Below are 1,993 nucleotides of genomic sequence, written 5' to 3' on the forward strand. Positions count from 1 at the left end.
CCCATCCCAAAAGAGCACTCAGAAAATAATAATCCACGAAAGGGCTGCTACACTGTAAAAGGAACGCACCGACGTCTTCAAAATCACAGAAGCAGCGTCTGCAGCTTGTTCACTTTCCTCTGACAGAGTTAAAATAAATTCTAGCTCATTGACAAATTTAGCTTTGCCCACGAAACTTTGCATGGCACTTCTTCAGGCTAGCGACCAAACAAAAATATTTGTAAAAAAATCTTGATCCAGTACTAAAAATGTTTTTATCTTTGGGCCCTACATTAAAAATCACGTCTCCACGTACTACAGCGGTGAGTCTCTAAAATTACTCCCCCCGTCTCTTGAATCGTGTTTCTTAGGCGAACATTAAAGAGCAGTTTTGAACTTCCGTTGTTATGGAGAGCAACGAAGATTTGTTTCTTTTCTCAGTAGAATAATCACAAAGGCCAAAGAAGTACGGGAACTTTTTGGCAAATGTCATCATCATCATCCAGTGCCAGATCTGCGATAGACAACGGCGATCATGGTTCTCCATTCATTCCTTTGCTCCGATGCTCTCAAAAAAGCCACATTTCCCTGATCTTTCCCTGTTACCAACTTGTTTAGGTTCCCTAAGTATGTTGTTCTGGGCCTTCCCCTGCCTCGCTTGCCCACAATTTTGCCAGTGAGAGCTAGATGTTCAAGACCCTTATGTCTATTCAGGTGTCCCTAAAACTGCATTTGTCGTTCCCTCATTGTTTGTAACCTTGAGCGTTCCACGTGGGCTTCATCAAGCACTAACTCATTTGAATTCTTTTCCTTCCACGATACTCTTAGCTGTCTCCTAACAAACCACATTTCTGTTACTTCTATTTTATTTTCACTGTCTTTAGCGATTGTCCAGAGTTCACAGCCATATAGAAGGGTTGACCAAACATAGCATTTCAGGACTTTCATTTTGGTGTTCATTGAGATGTTTCTATTTTTCAGGATTGGGCTCATTTTATTGAAACTAGCCTTAGCCATTGTAATTCTCCATTTTATTTTTGTGGAACATTTGGCATAAGATGTTATCATATGTCCTAGATATTGAAACTGTTGGACTTGTTTGATCTTTTCACCTTTGCTAATGAGATTACAACTAGGATTTGCTGCTTTTTGGGATATTACCAAACATTCTGTTTTCTTTCCATTCAACAATAATCCTTTACGTTCACTTTCTGTTACAGGAAATGAATAAATAAAAAATCGTGCTCCGTCATGGGGACCTAACCTATCTTTTTCTAGGTACTTATCAACTTTCAACTCTGTAACTGTCGTAGTTTTATGGGAAAAGTGACACATGTGTTTCCAAGTTGCCAAATATATAAAAGGTGATAGAGCTTGATGTTAAAGTTAGATAGTGTATTTTACGGTTTGAAAATAAATCTTTCACGTATTGGTTATTATGTCTTGTAAAGTACCAGGGTCTGTACTCGTATTGGTTAAGATTAGACTCATGCTGACCTGCGCAGGAAAGGTGACTTCGATTCTCATGAGGATGAGTTTGTTTTTCATCGTCAATCTCGGGCTGTCTGCTAGGATGCTTTATCTCACTCCTCTAAGCTTGGCCCTGGCTGGCATAGAGGAAGCAGCCCTCCTCCTACCTTATCTAAACAGTATTGATGTGAGTGCATTAAATTACAACTACAATTTTTGTTTCAACCCAGCAAGAGCAAAACGATTCGCATATAAAGTTTAAGTTGAAGAGCCAGTTTACTTTGAACAGTACAAGGGAAAAACAAAAAAAGTCATAAAAAAGTTGAGCTGTGGTGTGGGTAGAAAAGTGTTTATGCACCTCTTCTGGCACATCTAAATGTCCAGGGCTAAAGCCTGAAGAGTCGTCCGTCAGGCTTGTAAAATAAGCTTCAGTATGGGAAAATGTGGGCTGTCAGGCATATCATTCTTGTTTTTTCCAAAAGGCCAAAGAGTGACATTATCTGTTTTTCCACTGTGCCCTTTAATTGTGTACCCCTCCACCCCC

Source organism: Aplysia californica, unplaced genomic scaffold, assembly GCF_000002075.1.
Source record: "Aplysia californica isolate F4 #8 unplaced genomic scaffold, AplCal3.0 scaffold00820, whole genome shotgun sequence".
Lineage (NCBI taxonomy): Eukaryota > Metazoa > Mollusca > Gastropoda > Aplysiida > Aplysiidae > Aplysia > Aplysia californica.